Source organism: Chiloscyllium punctatum, chromosome 5 (assembly GCF_047496795.1).
Source record: "Chiloscyllium punctatum isolate Juve2018m chromosome 5, sChiPun1.3, whole genome shotgun sequence".
NCBI lineage: Eukaryota > Metazoa > Chordata > Chondrichthyes > Orectolobiformes > Hemiscylliidae > Chiloscyllium > Chiloscyllium punctatum.
The window spans coordinates 146,006,619-146,027,758 of NC_092743.1; the positions used below are offsets into that span (position 1 = coordinate 146,006,619).

Here is a 21,140-nt window from a genome sequence, read left to right on the forward strand (position 1 = left end):
TGACATCCCAGCTCCTCAGCATTCATCACATCACCTTGTTGCTGCTGCAGTTATGCACAACACAGTACACCAGGCTGATGCAGCACCCTCTGTCCAAACGATACTGGGGGACCCTGCCCGCCCCCCCCTCCCCCCCCCAGCCCAAACTGTGCCAAGCTACACCTTCATGAGCCCCATTGCCTGCTGCACAACAGCCTTAATCACAGCTTGTGCAGCAACTCGGCGAAATGGAACTCTGACACAGAGGGCTATGGAGATCAAGTCAATGGGAGTATTTAAGACAGAGGTAGATAGGGCGTTGATTAGTAACAGGATCAAGGTTTATAGGAGAAGGCAGAAAGAGTGGAGTTGAGAATCATATCAGCCATGGTCAAATGGCAGAGCAGACTCATGTGCTGACTGGTCTTGTTCTGTTCCTATATCTTATGGTCTTATGAAGAGATACATCTACATTGTTTTATCTTGTGATTTGGCATAAAGACAAGGTTGTTATGAGAGTATCTTGCTGGCAAAACTGGACTGCCAATTAAGCTTCAAAAACATTGCATCCCTTACATGAAAGTGGTGCTTATGATTGAATTGCTAAGCTCCCAGGTGAGTAGTGACATTTTGTCATCATATTGGCTCGTTGCAGAAAGCTTAATTTAGAAAGGATCCTATGGATGCCTTTCTCTCAGACCAAATGAATTCGTCTTCAAAGTTGACAATTTAACAAACCTTGCTTGACTTAACATAAGACAGAGTTTAATTGTTACTGTGAAAAATAATAATGCAACACATACTTCTGCCTAATTGGAATCCAAAAAAAGATTTCAAGTCGTCAATTAAAGTCACTGTCTCTTTTGAAAAGACTAGACAGTGCAAAGTTGATGACGGAATAGTCGATTTCAGGATTCTTGACTTTTGCAGGTAAACTAAAATCCTTTTATCCTGTTTTATTTTGAAGGAAGTTGTTCAACAGCATTCAGAGTAAGAATGTCTTTTCTGTTATCCCGTTTAAATTGGTTCTCTGGAAACCAGCTCGCTTTCAGTGAGATTGTCCATTCTCTCCTGTTTCCTTCAGACTGGCTCATTGGCTCCAGGTGAGTGAGATGGGTGGCAGACTCCTGGTGCTCGGACACAGATGCAGCGCCTCCTAGTGATTGGAGGTGGTGGCGACAGTGGTGGTAAAGCTGCACTGCGATCAGAGACAGTAGACTCTTCAACTTTGTGGCACCAGCAAGGCAATGGTGGCCAGAGTAGGATTCTTGGTGCCATAGTGGTAGCCTGGCCGGTCAATTGGGACTCCTCCTGGCTGCAGTGGGCCCAGAACGGGGGACCCCTGGCTGCAGTGGGCCCAGAGCGGGGGACCCCTGGCTACAGTGGGCCCGGAGCAGGGGGCTGCTGACCTCAGTAGGCCTAGAGCGAGGGACTCAGGGTTGCAGGGAGAGTATATATTCAGTATGGGTCTCAGCATTTCTGAGGTGGGCTTAGGGGCGAGGAGATGTCATCTAAAGAGCGGCAACTTCGAAGTTGGTGGGTCTAACACAGATGGTGGTGGAGGAGGAGGTGGAGGCGCAGGTGTCGCGGTCAGCTGGCTCAGAACTCAGGGTGGATGCTGCAGAACAAAGTCAGACCCACTTTTAGTTGTATCATTTTATTCTTAAACTACTCAAAATGTGCTGGATTGTGGCAAGAATTGAAGCTTTTCTCAGTATTTTACTGGCTTATTCACTGTAAAAACGCAAGTGACAATAAATCATTCATATTCAAATAATAACATGCCACATCTGCCACTCCGTCCCACTGAAGTACAAATTATATTACATCGACCAACAAGAAATTCAACAGCCCATGATCAACAGCAATCATTTCAAGTGGAAATAACTTGCGTGAAGCATACAAAACAAAAAGATACTCATTTGCCTGGTCATGAGAATCTTTGCAGGAATTGCCAGTTAGCTCATTAACTTCACTCCAACAAAACAATCCTGAAAATACATTACTTTTCACACTTTGATCATAATAGTTTGTTCTCATATCGACTGTATGTATTTTCTCCAACACAGCAGCCTCTCAAAAATACCCCCTCAGTACCCTGAATATGCAATGCTGATACCTTAAATAAATGGACTGCCAGCTGAATGTATTTGCAATTTACAGTGATGCAAGATACAGACATACAAACAAATGGATTCTGGTATTTTTTTCAAGGTTTATGAACACAAGATAATACTTTATTACAATATTTATCCACACCCTGACTGCTTGGGAAATTGACTATGCTGCAAAATCTTTGTATGTAAAAGGCCACTTTATTTAGACAACTTCATAATGCTGCCACATACAGTAATGCTGGAAAATATTACATTTGCCACTTTAAGAAAACACATGGCCAGTTTACATAAAATCAATCTCTAGTTCTTGTGTTAAGTGTTAGTGTCCAACCTCTGAGTCAGAAGGCCCAAAGCTTCAAGTCCCAGATGATCTAAAGGGGTGCCATTACACACCCAAACAGATCAGTTAAAAAATATGTAAAGGTGCATTACTGCATCTGTTGGAAATCTAAATGAGAAATAAAGTGTTGGAGAAAGCCAAAAGAACTGCAAATGTTGTAAATCAGAATCAAAAATGGAAAATGCTGGACAAGCTTAGCAGGTCTGGCAGCATCTGTGGAGAGAAATCAGAATTAACATTTCAGGTCGAGTGACCCCATTGAAATGCTAACTCTGATCTTAAAAAGTGAGTTAACACAGTCTTACATGAACTCATGCAGTTTTTGAGCAAAGTACAATGTAACTCTGCAAGTACAAATTCACCCCACAAACGTATATGTATATGTGTGCACATGGGTTTGTGTGTGTCTGCCCGTCTGTCTGGGGTGGGGGTTGAGAGTGTGAGAAAGAGTGTATATGTGTGTGTATGTGAGTGTAGAGTATCTAAGTCTGTGAGGGGGTGCATGTGAGAGTGTGGGACTGTGTGTGTCTGTAGGAGTGCGTGTGTGTCTGGGCGCTCCGAAAGCTAGTGCTTCCAATTAAACTTGTTGGACTATAACCTAGTGTTGTGTGATTTTTAACTTTATACACCCCAGTCCAACATCGGCATCTCCAAATCAGATTAATTAGTTGACCTTAAGAGGATTATACTGGTTTGCCGGGAAGCAGGTCAGAGTAGGAGTTTGAGCACCTATGAACTACCTCATATGTGCTTTCCAAGAAGTGAACAAGGAAGGAATAAGATGGATTTCAGCATCAAAATAGTCACACTTTCACTGCAATATTCCCCACTGTTAAAAAGTTATTCTATAGTGTTGGCAGTGTATGGTCATCCCAGAATATTTTCAGTGCAACAGTAAACAATGAAACTTGTCAACTGCCCAAAAAGACCAAAAAGAATTTCTTTTTCTTTTGCATTACCAAAGTACAGAAAAACCTGCAATTTCAAAAAGCAATGCAAGAATGAACAAAATTTTAGAAAAGATAAAAACAGGAAGTTCTAGATAAATCAGCAGGTCTGGCAGTATCTGTGGAGCGAGAGAGGCAAAGTTAAAAGTTTACAAATCGTATTGCTGAGTTTCCCCAATACTTCCTGCTTTTATTTCGGATTTCCAGCATCTGCAGTATTTTGCTTTTAACACCCCGGACACACAAACACGCACGCACACACACACAGACTTAGACACTCTATACTCACACATATACATTCTCTCTCACACTCACAACTCCCCATCCCAGACAGACAGACAGACAGACACACACACACACACACACACACACACACACACACACACACACACACACACACACACACACACACACACACACACACACAAAGGCCCAAAGACCCACATGCACACATATACATATATGCTTGTAGGGTGAATTTGTACTTGCAGAGTTACATTGTACTTGGCTCAAAAACTGTATGAATTCATGTAAAACTCTTATCTCATTTTTTAGATTAGAATCAGTCTAAACATTATGGCACAGACAGGGAACACAGGGGGCTAACACCTTCAGCATACTGTCTGGCTAACACCAACTGTTACAGTTAACCTGAGAATGTAACTTTTAAGAAAATGTTTTGTGATTTACATATGGTATTTGAACAGATGAAAGACTCAACAAACAATCAACGTATATTTCAATGCATAATTTCAGTTACATCACACTGTAAACTTTTGCTGTAAATTCTGTGTCTTACAATTGTGTTCTCCACAACCACCTGATGAAGGAGCGATGCTCTGAAAGCTAGTGCTTCCAATTAAACCTGTTGGACTATTACCTGGGGTTGTGTGATTTTTAACTTTTAACAAAAGTTTAGAACAAGTTTTGTTTACTTTTAACTGATTTTTCATCGAGATATAACATCAAGCATGAGATAGAGGTACAAATATGTAAACAGATGATGGAAAGACATAGGAGCAACAGGGTGGTGGTGATGGGAGATTTTAATTTTCCTAACGTTGATTGGGATCCACTTAGTGTTAGAGGCTTAGATGGAGCAGAATTTGTAAGAAGCATCCAGGAGGGTTTTATAGAACAGTTTTATAAATAGTCCAACTTAGGGAGGGGCCATACCAGACCTCGCGTTGGGGAACAATCCCTGCCAAGTGGTTGAAGTTTCAGTAAGGGATTACTTCGGAAATAGTGATCACAATTCCATAAGTTTTAGAATACCCATGGACAAAGATGAGAGTGGTCCTTCGGGAAGAGTGTTAAATTGAGGGAAGGCCACCTATAGCAAAATTCGGCAGGAGCTGGGGAATGTAGACTGCGAGCAGCTGTTTGAAGGTAAATTCACATTTTAAAAGCCTCCCACATGTCAAGAGAGGCTGCTTAGAGTGCAGGACAGATATGCTTCTGTGAAAGTGAAGGATAGAAATGGCAAGATTAGGGTCCATGATTGACAGGTGAAATTGCGAGACTAGCGAAGAGGGTCTAGGTCACTGAAAACAGATAAAGCTTTGGAAGAATGTTGGGAAAGAAATACAAATCTGAAACAAGGAATTAAGAGGTCTAAAAGGGGTCATGAAATATCTTTACAAACACAGTTAAGGAAAATTCCAAAGTCTTTTATTCGTATATAAGGAGCAAGAGGGTTACGAGGGAAAGGGCTGGCCCACTCAAGGACAAAGGAGGAAAGTTATGCATGGAGACAGAGAAAATGGGTGAGATTCTTAATGAATACTTTGCGTCAGTCTTCACCGATGAGAGGCACATGACGGATGTTGAAATTAGGGATAGATGTCTGATTACTTCAGGTCAAGTCAGCATTAGGAGGAGGAAGTTTTGAGTATTCTAAACGACATTAATGTGGATAGGTCCCCAGGTCTGGATGGGATCTATCCCAAGTTACTGAGGGAAGTGAGAGAGGAAATAGCTGGGGCCTTAACAGATATCTTTGTTGCATCTTTGAACACAGGTGAGGTCCTGGAGGATTGGAGAATTGCAAATGTTGTCCCCTTATTTAAGGGTAGCAAGGATAATCCAGATAATTATTGACCAGTGAGCCTGAGGTCAGTGGTAGGGAAGCTGCTGGAGAAGATACTGAGGGATAGGATCTATCCCCATTTGGAAGAAAATGGGCTTATCAGTGATAGGCAGCATGGCTTTGTGTGGGGAAGGTCATGTTTTACCAACTTAATAGAACTCTTTGAGAAAGTGACGAAGTTGATTGATGAGGGAAAGGCTATAGATGTCATATACATGGATTTCAGTAAGGCTTTGGATAAGGTTCCCCATGGTAGGCTGATGGAGAAAGTGAAGTTGCACGGGATCCAGGGTGTACTAGCTAGATGGATAAAGAGCTGGCTTGGCAGCAGGACACAAACGGTAGTGGAAGGGAGTTCACAAAATGGAGAACAGTGACCATTGATGTTCCACAGGGATCGTGCTGGGACCACTGTTGCTTGTGATAAACACAAATGATCTGGAGGAAAGGCATAGGTGGTCTTATTAGAAAGTTTGTAAATGACACTAAGATTGGTGGAGTAGCAGATAGTGAAGGGGACTGTCAGAGAACACAGCAGAATATAGTTAGATTAGAGAGTTGGGCAGAGAAATGCAGATGGAGTTTAATCTTGACAAATCAGAGTTGATACATTTTGGAAGGTCCAATTCTCGAGAGGACTATATGATGAATGGAAAAGTGCTGGGGAAAACTGATGCACACGGAGATCTGGGTGTTCAGGTCCATTGTACCCTGAAAGTGAGAGTCAAAAGGTGTGGTGCTGAAAAAGTACAGCCGGTCAGGAATAATCCGAGGAGCAGGAGAGTCTACGTTTTGAGCATAAGTTCTTCCTGCTCCTCGGATGGGGCAACGTTTTCATGCAGAGGGTGATGCATGTGTGGAATGAGTTGCCAGAGGATATGGTGGAGGTTGGTACAATTACAACATTTAAAAGCCATCTGGATGGGTATATGAATAGGAAGGGTTTGGAGGGATATGGGCCGGGCTCTGGCAGGTGGGACTAGATTGGGTTGGGATATCTGGTTTGCATGGACAGGTTGAACTGAAGGGTCTGATTCCGTGCTGTAAATCTCTAGGATTCTATGACATTTTATATTCATGGGACAACATGAAACGATGTTCGCATTATGCTGATCATGAGCACATTAATAATTCATGCTTGCTCAAAGGATCAAAATTACAGGCAATGCCAAAACATTCTGTAAATCAGTTTATGATTCAAGCATGTGACAAGCCTTAGAAAACGTGTTATGAACCAGACCAAACCCTCTTGAAGTATATTAAGAAGATAGCTTTAAAATAAGAAAGCGTTTGGGCCTAGGCTTAATATCCAGGTGCAATTCGATTGGTCAAACTACTGGACATTAAGCAGGACACACTTCACTTTTATACTACAGTTAAAATACAGACAAAATAATAAAGAAAAGAATCGGCTTAACTGTAACTCTATTGAAGTACAGTCATACAGCATGGAAACAGAAACTTCAATCCAACAAGTCCATGCCGACTATATTCCCAAACTAAACTAGACCCACTTGCCTGCATTTGGCACATATACATCCAAACATTTCTTATTCATGTACATATCTAAATGTCTTTTAAATGTTGTAACTGCACTCGCACCCATTCTACACATGAACCACTCTGTGCAAGAAGTTGCTCCTCAAATCTTTTTTTTAAATGTTTCCCCTCTCACCTTAAAAATATGCTCCCTAATCTTGAAACGCTCCACCCTAGGGAAAAGACACCTGTCATTCAACCTATCTATAATCCTCATGATTTTATAACTCTTGAATGTCACCCCTCAACCTCCTAAGCTCCAGTGAAAAAAAGTCCCAGCTTATCCTTTAAATCAAACCCTCCATTCCCAGCAACATCCTGATTCATCTCTTCTCAACCGTCTCCAGTTTAATCAGATCCTTCCTGTAACAGGGTGACCACAACTGGACACACTATTCCAGAAGAGGCCTCACAATGTCCTGTACAACCTCAACATAATGTCCCAACTCCTGTAATCTAAAGAAGATAGAGATGGCACAAAGTAAATTTTAACACAACTCCAATATTCCAAAAAGGTCATTGAATTGAGAAAAATTGGCTAAGAGGAGTCCGATAGAGATTTTCAAAATAATGAGCGGGCTGGAAAGAATAGATAGTGAGAAGCTGGTCCCATGTGTAAAAGAAACAGGAACAAGAGGGTGTAGATTAAAAGTGATGCACGGACAAAGCAAGGGTAACACCATTTAGTGCAGACAAGTATAAAGTGATGCATTTCAGCAGAAGGGATAGCAAGAGGAAGGTGACACAATTCAAGATCTGGGAGCATGGCCCACAGACTTGTTGGGGTGGGGGTTGTCTAATTGTGTTTTCCTGCGAAGATGGCAGGTCCCAACTCAGCAAAGCATACTGTACCTTGAGATTCAGAAATAGGAGCAGTGAGTATAACAACAAGCATGTTATGCTGCAAATAAACAAGTTTTAGGGACAGGAGTGGGCCACTCAGTCCCTTGAGTCTGGTCTACCCTTTCCCATAGGGTATTAGTAGCTCAGACTAATTCCAGCAAGAAGGATTGGTGGTGGGTTTTTTTTAATTTCACTCATGGGATATGGGCATTGCAGACTGGGCTGTCCCTAGCTGCCAGAGGAGATCATAGGCTGTAGCCCGTGCACTGCAGGCTGACCCGCAACACTGTCAAGGGAGTGAATTCCAGGATCTTGTCCCAGTCACATTGACGGAACATTTTCAAATCAGTTATCACTCAGAATTGGGGCAGACATGGTGGGCTGAATGTCCTCCTTCTACAAGTAACATTTCTTATGATATATTTCTAAGTCAGAATGGTGAGTGACCCAGAGAGGAACCCAGCAGGTGGTGCCCATGTCCCTCCAGGGTTGGGGCAACAGGTCTGGAAGGTGCTAAGAATACCTGGTGACTTTCTGCAGTACATCCTGCAGGTGACACACACCACACCCCACCATGGAGTGTCAGAGGGGCAGCATGGTGGCTGCTTTACCTGCTGCTACAACCAATTCATGCAATTTGATCAGATTCGCTACCAAAGATACATCCTGCAGACCTAGTCACACGACACCCAGCTATAGTCCAACAGGTTTACTTGAAATCACAAGCTTTCAGAGTGTGAGTGTGAGTGGGTGTGAGGTACAGGAATTAAGTTAGTTTGTACAATTTTCGTTTATCTATTGCACTCCCAGACACACACACACACACACAATCCTACACATGCACTCTCTCAAACACACGCACACTCTCAATCGCACGCACAACTCCACACACACGTGCGCTCTCAAACATGTTCACACTCTCAAACACACGTACAACCGCATACACAAGCGCATTCTCAAACGTGTGCACAACCCCACACATACGTGCGCACTCTCAAACACTAGCACAACCCCACAAATGCGCGAAACCCGACACACACATGCTCTCAAACATACGCACAGTCCACACAGGCGCGCACACTCAAACATACGCACAGTCCACACAGGCGCAGACACTCAAACATACGCACAGTCCACACAGGCGCGCACACTCAAACATACACACAGTCCAGGTAAAAACAATGACTGTAGATGCTGAAAACCAAATACTGGATTAGTGGTGCTGGAAGAGCACAGCATTGCTCCTCTAGCTTATCTCTCCATGCTTCAGGCTCACTGCCTTTATTCCTGACGAAGGGCTTTTGCCCGAAACGTCGATTTTGCTGCTCGTTGGATGCTGCCTGAACTGCTGTGCTCTTCCAGCACCACTAATCCAGTATACGCACAGTCCACACAGGCGCGGACACTCAAACCGCGTGCAATCCCTCCCTCCCTCCCTCGTGATATTATCACTGGACTGTTAAAAACCACCATGGCAGATGGTAGAATTTTAATTTAATAATAATTTAGAAATGAAAATTAATGATAATCATGAAACCCTTGCTGATTGTCAGGAAAAACCTGTTTGGTTCAATAATGCCAATTAGGGAAGGAAATTGCCGTCCTTACCTGGTCCGGCCAGTGACTCCAGACCCACAACAATGTGATTACTCTTAACTGCTCCCTGGGTATTTAGGGACGGGCAACAAATTCTGCCTAGCCAGTGAAACTCTCATTCTGTAAATGAATGAATAAAAAATGTCTCTCTGACACTCTCTCTCTCAAGTGCACACACGCACATATATAAATCTAGCAAGTGAATCACTTCATCCAAGATGTGGGCTCATTCGCAGATATATTCTATTTTGTTCAAAATACACACAATTTATAGTCTCAGTCAGTCTGGCATTTTACAAATTTCTGCTTTTGGAACAAGACCGTCCGGATTTAAAGCTCAGAGACAGATTCTGAATGAGGCCTCACACCTACAATTCAGTCTCTGAGCTCAGATGTCACCTTTTAAATCTCTGTCTGATTGAAGATGGAAAGTTAGGGCAGGCACTGATAAAACCTTTCATTATCTTGGGGCAGTGACTTGTAACACATTTTGAATTTGCATCTTAATCAATTGAAACTTTCATCTCCTTTCTCCATCAGCTATTTTAGGTTTGTTCACTCCACTTACACCATTTGTGTGATCCTTTGATCTCTCTGCCTATAAACTCTGTGTGGGTGTGCCCTCTTTCAGTTCACCTGATGAAGGCTCATTGCTCTGAAAGCTTGTGATTTCAAGTAAACCTGTTGGACTATAACCTGGTGTTGTGTGATTTTTTTACCTTGTCTGCCACAGTCCAACACCAGAACCTCCACATCACGGTATCCAGATATTGGCAGCTGCAGGTCATCTCAGGAAACCTCCATGAAACATAGTAAACATTAACAATCCACCGACAGAACAAATTTTACTTAACAAAATGATAGATATATTAACAACTACTAATTAACTATTTCAATCTTGTCACACCCAATAAACACACCTCTGACAAAGGAAAGTTCGGTAAAATGGAATGCCTCATTTGTAATTCTACAGCTTGTAGTTGTAATAGAGAGAGAAATCCAGCTTCAAGACCCCAGCAACTGCTACTGAAAGCTAAAACTTCCTGGTTCAATGGGAGTTTGACTCCCACCCATTCAGGCTGTTTCTATTGTTCCAACTTGAAAAAATATACCCCCAAAGCCTCACAAGCTGTTTACTTTCTTGACTTTGAGCAGACAGCTTTCCACCTGTCTCATCCTCTCATCTGAAAAGAAAGGGCAAAATACAGCTCGTCAAGCCAAAGTATTGTCTCAAAGATAGAATAATACAAAATATTTTAACAGCTAATTGCAAATTACTTACAAAAATTAATGCAATAACGAGCATACATGATGCTTTTGCTAAGGTACAATATATAGTTCTATATGTGAAAAACCAGTCAACATACAGAATACAAACTAGGAAAGAGGTAGATGACATCCTGTTTGAGATGAGGAATTGAGTATTTTTTTTCAATTTACTGAGAATATAAACTTGCCAAAATAATAGGAAGAGAAATAAAATGCAGATGTTGGAATCCAAGGTAAACAAGCAGGAGGCTGGAAGAACACAGCAAGCCAGGCAATATCAGGAGGTGGAGAAATCAACATTTCGGGTGTAACGCTTCTTCAGGACATAATAGGAAAGCACCAAACCAGGAAGGCCCTCAATTGTGAAAAAAAATTGGTTCTGTCTTGAAGGAAATTTGGCTACATAAGGAGATAAGAGAAGCTGTGACATGGGTATGAATTGATTCCAGTCAAAATCCATCTCTTGTAACAAAACTCAAAGGGAGTTAGTTAGACATTGAGGCAATTAATTCAGAATTTCAATATGGGACATGGGAGTTGTAGAGTAAACAGAGTCCAAGAATGTTATTGAATAAAATTTATTGTTTACATGATAAATGAAGAGCAAAGGTTCTACGATTAGGAATGGAAAGAAAACAAAATACACAAACAATTGTTATGTTCTCTAGTGCTTATATAACCTTGTCCAAGAGCTTGAAGGAAGGGTTTAAAACAGAATGATAGTGAGTGGCTCAATGAGCTTGACATTACCAATCATCAAAGAGATGTACAGCACGGAAACAGACCCTTCGGTCCAACCCATCCATGCCGACCAGATATCCCAACCCAATCGAGTCCCATTTGCCATCACCCAGACCATATCCCTCCAAACCCTTCCTATTCATATACCCATCCAAATGCCCCCTAAATGTTGAAATTGTATCAGATTCCACCACTTCCTCTGGCAGCTCATTCCATACACGTACCACCCTCTGCGTGAAAAAGTTGCCCCTTAGGTCTCTTTTATATCTTTCCCCTCTCACCCTAAACCTATGCCCTCTAGTTCTGGACTCTCTGACCCCAGGGAAAAGACTTTGCCTATTTATCCTATCCATGACCTCATAATTTTGTAAACCTCTGTAAGGTCACCCCTCAGACTCCGATGCCCAGGGAAAACAGCCCCAGCCTGTTCAGCCTCTCCCTATAGCTCAGATCCTTCAACCCTGGCAACGTCCTGAAACAATGTCCTGTACAGCCGCAACATGACCTCCCAACTCCTGTACTCAATACTCTGACCAATAAAGGAAAGCATACCAAACGCCTTCTTCACTATCCTATCTACATGCGACTCCACTTTCAAAGACCTATGAACCTGCACTCCAAGGTCTCTTTGTTCAGCAACATTCCCTAGGACCTTACCATTAAGCGTATACGTCCTGCTAAGATTTGCTTTCCCAAAATGCAGCACCTCGCATTTATCTGAATTAAACTCCACCTTCTACTTCTCAGTCCATTGGCCCATCTGGTCCAGATCCTGTTGTAACCTGAGGTAACCCTCTTCACTGTCCACTACACTTCCAATTTTAGTGTCATCTGCAAACTTACTAATTGTACCTCTTATGCTCGCATCCAAATCATTTATGTAAATGACAAAAAATAGAGGACCCAGCACAGATCCTTGTGGCACTCCACTGGTCACAGGCCTCCAGTCTGAAAAACAACCCTCCAACACCACCCTCTATCTTCTACCTTTGAGCCAGTTATGTATCCAAATGGCTAGTTCTCACTGTATTCTATGAGATCTAACCTTGCTAATCAGTCTCCCATGGGGAACCTTTTTGAACGCCTTACTGAAGTCCATTTAGATCACATCTACTGCTCTGCCCTCATCAATCTTCTTCGTTACTTCTTCAAAAAACTTAATCAAGTTTGTGAGACATGATTTCCCATGTACAAAGCCATGTTGACTATCCCTAATCAATCCTTGTCTTTTCAAATACATGTACATCCTGTCCCTCAGGATTCCCTCCCTGACAGAGGTTTACTTGCCCACCGCCGAGGTCAGACTCACCGGTCTATAGTTCCCTGGCTTGTCTTTACTGCCTTTCCCAAACAGTGGCACCACATTAGCCAACCTCCAATCTTCCGGCACCTCACCTGTGACTATCGATGATACAAATATCTCAGCAAGAGGCCCAGCAATCACTTCTTTAGCTTCCCACAGAATTCTTGGATACACCTGATCAGGTCCTGGGGATTTATCCACTTTTAACCGTTTCAAGACATCCAGCACTTGCTCCTCTGTAATCTGGACATTTTGCAAGATGTCACCATCTATTTCCCTACAGTCTATATCTTCCATATCCTTTTCCACAGTAAATACTGATGAAAAATATTCATTTAGTATCTCCCCCATTTTCTGTAGCTCCACGCAAAGGCCGCCTTACTGATCTTTGAGGGGGCATATTCTCTCCCTTGTTATTCTTTTGTCCTTAATATATTTGTAAAAACCCTTTGGATTCTCCTTAATTCTATTTGCCAAAGTTATCTCATGTCCCCTTTTTGCCCTCCTGATTTCCCTCTTAAGTATACTCCTACTGCCTTTATACTCTTCTAAGGATTCACTCGATCTATCCTGTCTATACCTGACATATGCTTCCTTCTTTTTCTTAACCAAACCCTCAATTTCTTTAGTTATCCAGCATTCCCTATACCTACCAGCCTTCCCTTTCACCCTGACAGGAATGTACTTTCTCTGGATTCTTGTTATCTCATTTCTGAAGGCTTCCCATTTTCCAGCCGTCCCTTTATCTTCGAACATCTGCCCCCAGTCAGCTTTCGAAAGTTCTTGCCTAATACCGTCAAAATTAGCCTTTCTCCAATTTAGAACTTCAACTTTTAGATCTGGTCTATCCTTTTCCATCACTATGTTAAAACGAATAGAGTTATGGTCGCTGGCCCCAAAGTGCTCCCCCACTGACACCTCAGTCACCTGCCCTGCCTTATTTCCCAAGGGTAGGTCAAGTTTTGCACCTTCTCTAGTAGGTACATCCACACACTGAATCAGAAAATTGTCTTGTACACACTTAACAAATTCCTCTCCATCTAAACCTTTATCACAAAGGCAGGCCCAGTCAATGTTTGGAACGTTAAAATCCCCTACCATAACTACCCTGTTACTCTTACAGATAGCTGAGATCTCCTTACAAGTTTGTTTCTCAATTTCCCTCTGACTACTGGGAGTCTATAATACAATCCCAATAAGGTGATCATCCCTTTCTTATTTCTCCCTTCCCTGGATGTATTTCTGGGAATATCCTCCCTCAGCACAGCTGTAATGCTATCTCTTATCAAAAATGCCACTCCCCCTCCTCTCTTGCCTCCCTTTCTATCCTTCCTGCAGCATTTCTATCCTGGAACATTAAGAAGCCAGTCCTGCCCATCCCTGAGCCATGTTTCCGTAATTGCTATGATATCCCAGTCCCATGTTCCTAACCATGCCCTGAGTTCATCTGCCTTCCTTGTTAGGCTCCTTGCATTGAAATAAATGCAGTTTAATTTATTCGTCCTACCTTGTCCCTGCCGGCCCTGACTGTTTGACTCACTCCTGTTCTCAGCTGTACCCATCTCAGATCGATCTCTTTCCTCACTATCTCCCTGGGTCCCACCTCCCCCCTCCGCCCCCCCCCTCCTTCCCCCCCCCCCCTCACCCTCACTTTACTAGTTTAAATCCTCCCAAGCAGTTCTAGAAATTTCCCTGCCAGTATATTAGTCCCCTTCCAATTTAGGTGCAATCTGTCTTTCTTGTACAGGTCACTTCTACCCCAAAAGAGATTTGAATGATCCAAAATTGTGAATCCTTCTCCCATACACCAGCTCCTCAGCCATGCATTCATCTGCTCTCTCCTATTCCTGCCCTCACTAGCTCATAGCATTGGGAGTAATGCAGATATTACTACCCTTGAGGACCTCCTTTTTAAATTTCTGCCTAACTCTCTGTAATCTCCCTTCAGAGTCTCAACCTTTTCCCTTCCAATGTCATTGGTTCCAGTGGACAATGACCTCCTGCTGGCCCCTCTCCCCCGTGAGAACATTCTGCACCCTCTCTGAGACATCCTTGATCATGGCACCAGGGAAACAACACACCATTCTGCTTTTTCTCTGCTGGCCACAGAAACGTCTGTCTGTATCTCTGACTACAGAATCCCCTAACATAATTGATCTCTTGGAAGCTGACGTACCCCTCGTTGCATCAGATCCAGTCTCAATATCAGAAATTTGGCTGTTTGTGCTACGTTCCCCTGAGAATCCATCACCCCCTACATTTTCCAAAAGAACATACCTGTTTGAAATGGGTATATCCACAAAAGATTCCTGCCATAGATGCCTACCTCTCTTACCCTTCCTGGAGTTAACCCATCTATGTGACTGTATCTGAGACTTCCCCTCTTCATATAACTGCCATCCATCACATCCATGTGTTGAAAATGCATTTTAAAAAATCACAACATTTCAGTTTAGGATAAAACTCACTTAAGTATTAATAGCAGTAACAGAAAGCATTTTACTACCACAAGGCTTTCCAAGGTGGGGTGGTTGGGGGGATTTGTGAGCTCTGAGGCACAATTGCTGCCATGGAATTCTGACTGAGTTATCAATGCTGTAGTCCCATTCTAACTGGCCAAAACTCACTCACTCTCACCAAGAGGTCTCAACAGTTTTCCAGCCAGGTCGCAGTGGAGAAGGTTTGGCAAACGTTGCTCTATCTTGTGCAAATAAACAGTGTATATTGCATTGAGCACAGAGCCAGATCTACTAAACAAACTTTTTTTTCTTCGAGTTCAGCTGTTTCAACCTCAAGAGTCCTGCATTCACTCGAGTGTGGAAACAGCTGATTCTCAGGGAAAATATTGCTCTACTGGCAGCTCTGATGATGTTATTTAGAAAGGTCTTGAGAGCTTGCAGTTTCTGCTATTAATACTCAGAATTTGACTGACACTTTTTTTGACCAGTAATGATTGCCCCCAACAAAGTGGAAAATTATGCAGGACTTATTTTTAAATTTTAAAAAAATTACATCCTACTGTCACTATATGGTTTAACTGGCTGTACACAAATGATTAATGAACACAGAAGCACCACAGTTTGATGTGGACGGTCCATGGTGCAAGGGCAAGACGATAATGCAAGAGATAGGCATTGGGTAATGATACTTATTTGAAAAGCCAAGGCAGGCGGATGGGCTGAATAGCCTCCTTCTGCACTGTAACAATGTTGGGATTCTGCTCTGTGGTAAAGTGGGCACATGTATTTTTTTTAATATGTCTAACAGTAACACTGGTAGAAATACATCCGGCACTGAGATCATGTGTTGAGTGGAGTAGATATTTCTACTACTGAGCTATTTTTTTAGCTTTCTTTTTATAATAAGAAAACACACTAAAATGAAGTGAAACCTTGTTTTTCTTTGCAGGAGAGTAGCATAGATGGATATTATATATAGTTGGCTTATATGCCATCTTTCATTTCTAACAAGTGAACTTTAGTTGTCAGCCACCCATCTGGTATATGAGACCACCATTCAAATTGCTCATGTATAAAATAGAAACAGACTAGAATGTCACAGCATATTATTTTCGATAAAATGTCAACAATTTGGAAGGGTTAGTGTGAAGTATTTCACAGACCAATAAACAAAATGTTCAATTGTAAGAAGCAAAATAGTTTTGATGCTGGTGAAGTATGAAAGGTGGCTATTGACAAATGTTAGAAGCTCATTTTCCATTGAGATTATAGGTACTTTTGCAATTTAAGATTACTTCCTTGGTCAATGTTTTTGTAATTCTGTGACATTATTTGTATACTGTGGTAGTTTTTAAAAGCTTGATTAGTATTGAGGAAACCATGATTTTTTGATTACATATTATTGCAACCACCAACCTGTAGAAAAAAAGTCAGTTTTGAAGAACAAGAGGTGGATCTGAAAGGGTTTGGTTGGATAGTAAAAGGTAAAGTTGCCATAGTCCCAGAGGACTATAGGGTTGCTCTCTAAGAGAGACAACCAACTGCTGGTGGTTTAATTAGAGACCTCAGATGAGGGGACAGGTTGAAAAAGCAGTTCCTTCATGATAACCTTTACCAGTGCAGGAGCTGAACCCATGCTTCTGGCATCACTCTGCAGTGCAAACCAATTCCCATGATAAGGTAGACAGAGAAAACATTGTTTCTGTTGAATGGGACTTCTAGAATTAGAATTAGATTTTACTTTCACATGTACTCAATACTGAGTACTCAGGAACACATGATTACAGTGAAAAGTGTACAAAGTACAGGGATACGGTCTTAAAATAAGGAATTGATCATTTAGCAGGGAATTGCAATCAACGGAATCCTCTATCCCAGAGGCTTCTGGATATGACATTACTGAATGACTGAAAACTAGCACAGATAGATTCTTGGTCTCTGAAGGAAACAAGGAATACGAAGAATGGCCAGGAAGGTGGAGTTGAAAACTAAGAGCAGCTATGGTCATATTAAATGACATAGTAGTCTTGATGGGCCAAATGGCCCTTCCTTCCTCCCAATTCTTTGTAAATCTAGCTCCAGTTTTACAAAAGATTACAAAAACAAACAGTTTCTTCTGGCACTTACCACCAGTTAATTCCTTCAAAGTTTACCAACCATAAAACAACAACTTGTTCAACACTTTACATGTGAAAAATTGTCACATGATGAATTACAAACAAGCATATTCTTTGGGAAAAGTATTTTTACTCTCTTTGTGCATTTAATCATCCCTTCACAGGAATGGAACTATATGCAAGGCATATTACAATTTAGGAGAAGGACACTCCGGGATATCTCTATCCTTGTGGCTGAAATACTGCCCATTGATCCTTAACTTAAATACTATTAGCAGCATAGCTGTTTTAAAGACATGACCAATGGGACAGAAAAGAAGCTGAAGAAGCATCTATGCAATGAGTAGATGCAGCTACTGGCCACTGAAACTGTTTACTAATTGTATAATGCAGAATATTATTGTCTTCCCTGATGAAGTTAACCAAAATCTTTTTTCCACAGTAAGATATGTCAAGATTTTCTGAAGCTCTGAAACCATAAAAACCAAAGTGGTAATGAGATATACTGTAGTCCACAAGGGACATAGACATCTTCCTCCATGAGAGAGTGACAGTGTGAGTGGGAGAGCAAGAGAGTGAGACAGAGAGAGAGTGAGAGTGAGAGAGACAGAGATATCAGTTACATATATCTTGAGGAGGTTCCATGGCTTACCACAGCTGATATGGGAACTGAATGTGCACCATTGGAGCCATTTTGTGTGTTACTATTCAACTGAGCCTTCCTGATGTTTAACAATGAAACTTGTAATCCTTATAATTGATACACACCATTAACAATGTACAACATTCTTCTAACAAATTAAATTTCCATCTTATAGTGGGAGATTTTCTACCTGCAACTAAAGCCTGCAAGCTATGTAATCTGATAGGTTGAAACTAATGTTATTAATAATATCATCTTCCATGTACAAACTACAAATCATACAGTTTAAAACTTCCAAACAGCAGACTCGAAGCTCATTTTAAAAGCACCACATTAAAGTTACAACTAGCAGCTCAGGGAGATGCATACAGCTCATATAAAACATGATGTAAAGAATGCAAAACCAGTTTGTCTGCAAGACCACACACAACAGCGTATTGTAGGTAAATACAGGTGGGTTTTAGACATTGAAAATATTTCCTGATTGAGCTAAGCTATAACTAACCTTGCATGTTCCACTCTTCTATCATTCTTCAAATTTGCACCATTTAGCACAGTAACCCCAGTTGGTGGAGCTTGTTTCCTGAAACAGTGTCCCATCAGAGCGAGATCATTATCTCTGAACCAACATTTGAATTGCTGGAAGTCTGCATTCTGTCTGAAATATTAAGTGATTGAAACATCTGGTATGTGGCTATATGAAACAAAGCAACAGAGAAACAGAAGTGGAGGGCACTGGCCAGGAAAACCACTGCCAAAACAAATATGTTGGAAAGCTCAAAGGTGGTATCTTCAACCGGCCCTACAACTGAAAGGCAACTTTTGTTGTAAAATAGACATCTTTTTCTAAAGGTAACATGAGGGGTAGCTCAACAGGCTAGCCTCCATCAGTATACAAACACATTTCATCCAACTGTTCAAAACAGTCCTCCTGGAATCACAACCCTGTGAATTAATCCCTTGATATTTTTCATGACCAACCAAAATTCTTGCTGGAAGATTTACTGCTGGGATTTTTCTCCCTAGAGTAAAGAGAAGTTAAAGTGAACTATGAGATAGGTCTTCAAAATCATAATGGTTACAACAGGATAAGCAAGCAGAAACTGTTTCGGAGCAGAAGAGCCAGTAATTAAAAGACGCGGAATTAAAGGTGATTGGTTAAAAACAACATATCATCACACACAGAATTGTAACATGGAATGCAGTCTGAAAGGGGTGGAAACAGACTCAATAGTAACTTCTACAAACCTAAAACTGGAATCATACATCAAAGCAAAATTCTTCACAGAACAGGAAGTGGGACTAAACTGGATAGCATCAAAGACCTGCTCTTATTGCCCCCACTCTCTCATGGTCCTCTGCTGTAACCTGTGCTTACACATCAAAATTATTTACCAAAGCATGTACATTTACTTGCACTTACCCAGATGGTCTCACAATTGTTTCTACTCAGACTTATTTCACAAATACTTTGTTAATCTAGTGATATTTGTCTCTCACAGGCCTCTGCACAGATCATTTCTCTTCATCTTACTACTCTTTTCCCAGTCAAATTAGTTTAAGTCCTATCCACAGCAGATTAGCTTTATCGCAAGGTCAACAGTCTCAGCTCTAAGGTGCAACTTGTCCAACTTGATCAAATTCCTCCTTTATTTGTCCTAGACACAATGCTCCAAAATCTAAAGATCCATATTCTATACTAATTCTTCAACTACACAAACCTATCCTATCCTTCCATCATTAACTTAATCATTCTGTACAATATGAAGATTGGAATCTACAAAAAGTATCAAACATCTGATGCATTTTTTTTATTGAAAGTTTTGACCATGTTTCAAACACAAAATGGAAATAAAATATATACTGGACAAAGCAAATCAGCCTATACAAGTGTCAAGAGTCCCCACAACCCAAGAACGTCCATAAATGCTTTTCAGTCAAATGTCGGACTTTTGAAACATAGTTACTATTGTAACAGAAAAAGTGTGGCAGCCAATTTACACATTCCAAGATGATATAGATGATATGTTGGTTATTGGATTTATCTTGGTCAGGACAATGAGCAGGACTCTTGCTCTTCTTCAAAATACTTCCAAGGAACCTTTCATATTCACCTAATGCAGCAAATCGGGCTTTGGCTAACATCTCATCTGAAAGATTTCACCTCCTCAATAATGGACCACAATGACATCTGAGATAGCGTCCTGGAGAGGGACTTAAATCTGTAATATTCTGACTCAGATATGAGAGTGCTCCCACTGAATCACAGCTTAAATTAACCTCAAATTATAAGAAAGTGGCATGATTTTTGTGGCACTGATAATCCTTCTGTAGTGGTTTTAGAGATCTACTGCATTTATAACAATGGTTTAACCATTGCTGAAAAAATTATACTCTTCACTAAAACTAAAATATTTCAATTTTATTTTAGAAAACTTCAAATGCTGACAACCTAATACAAACAAATGCCATAAATATGATTGATTTGTACTTTCAGTTTAACTGTTTCAGGTGTGTAATGCTCAACAATTGTGATGATGTGCTGTGTTATTCTGGCATTTTGTTTTTTTTTTAATTTGTTTGCCATACCACTTCTCTCTTCTTGCACAACCCTCATATAGACATTTTTAAGGAACCATCATTTTTGGTTATTATATTTCCTTGTTGGTCCATGTCCCATTGTGAATCACAGACTGGTTACAACACAGGAGGATGTTTGGCCACTTGTGTCTGTGGTGGTCTTCTGAGTGAGTAGTTCAGCTAATCTCATTGTATGTCTTCTATCGCCCTGCAAGGTGTTTTTCCTTTAGATATTCAACTCCTTAAAAAAACACAACTGATTTGGGCTCCACATTCCTCTTGGCTTCAGTTTCTAACATGCTATTGCAAGGAAGATTTCCTCATTTCACCTTTGGACTTCTCTCTAATCATCTTTAATTGGTCCATTTGGGCCTTGACCAGTAGGAAAACATTCTTTCAATCTCACCTGTCTGAATATCTCATGATTCTGAACATCTCTAACAAAACTCCTCTCAACCTTTCACTCTCCAGAGTGAAAAATTCCAGTTTCACCATTCAATCAGTGTTAGCTGAAGTCTCCCATCCTCTGGAACAATTCTCGTAAATTTTCATCTCCAATACTTTGCATCTTTCTGAAA

General features: G+C 41.2%; 1 protein-coding gene across 11 annotated transcripts in view; it reads right to left on the minus strand.

Moving 5' to 3' along the window:
• fam110b (family with sequence similarity 110 member B) overlaps positions 1-21,140 on the minus strand; it is a 216,556-nt gene that overhangs the window by 109,237 nt on the left and 86,179 nt on the right. For 2 of the 11 annotated variants that reach the window (XM_072571602.1, XM_072571599.1), the window contains exon 2: positions 10,170-10,248. The exons of the other annotated variants lie outside the window; for them this stretch is intronic. The gene's annotated coding sequence lies outside the window, so the exon portion shown is untranslated. The remainder of the gene's footprint in view (positions 1-10,169; positions 10,249-21,140) is intronic. 11 annotated transcript variants of the gene reach the window in all.